This window comes from Octopus bimaculoides, chromosome 2, assembly GCF_001194135.2.
Source record: "Octopus bimaculoides isolate UCB-OBI-ISO-001 chromosome 2, ASM119413v2, whole genome shotgun sequence".
NCBI lineage: Eukaryota > Metazoa > Mollusca > Cephalopoda > Octopoda > Octopodidae > Octopus > Octopus bimaculoides.
The window spans coordinates 109732707-109733182 of NC_068982.1; positions in this window are offsets into that span (position 1 = coordinate 109732707).

The following is a 476-nucleotide window of genomic DNA, read 5'->3' on the forward strand; positions in this document are numbered from 1 at the left end:
GGGGGGGGGGGGTACGGTGTAATTTCTCTAGAGTGTGTGTAAATGACATTTACGTGCAAAAGGTGTTAAAGAAATGAAGGGAGGTACAAACTGTATGGTAGTGTGTGAGGTGACTAACTTGCAAAAGCAACATTGAAGCCCACAATGATTAATATAATATGGAGGGTAGAGGAGACATAGAGATAGATAGATAGATAGATAGATAGATAGATAGATAGATAGTTAAATAGATAGATAGATAGATAGATAGATAGATAGATAGATAACGAGAGAGAGAGAGTCAGGTAGAAATATAGAGAGACTCTGTTTATGCGTGCGCGCACTCGTGTGTGGAGTGAAACAAAGAAGGAGGTTGAGTTTTGTGGTTGAACGCCGTAATGAGAGGTCTAACAAGAATATTTTAACTCAAGACACCGCAACTGAATGAAAATTATACCCTGGAAACGTATCTCAGAAGGGAGGGAGAGAGAGGGGGG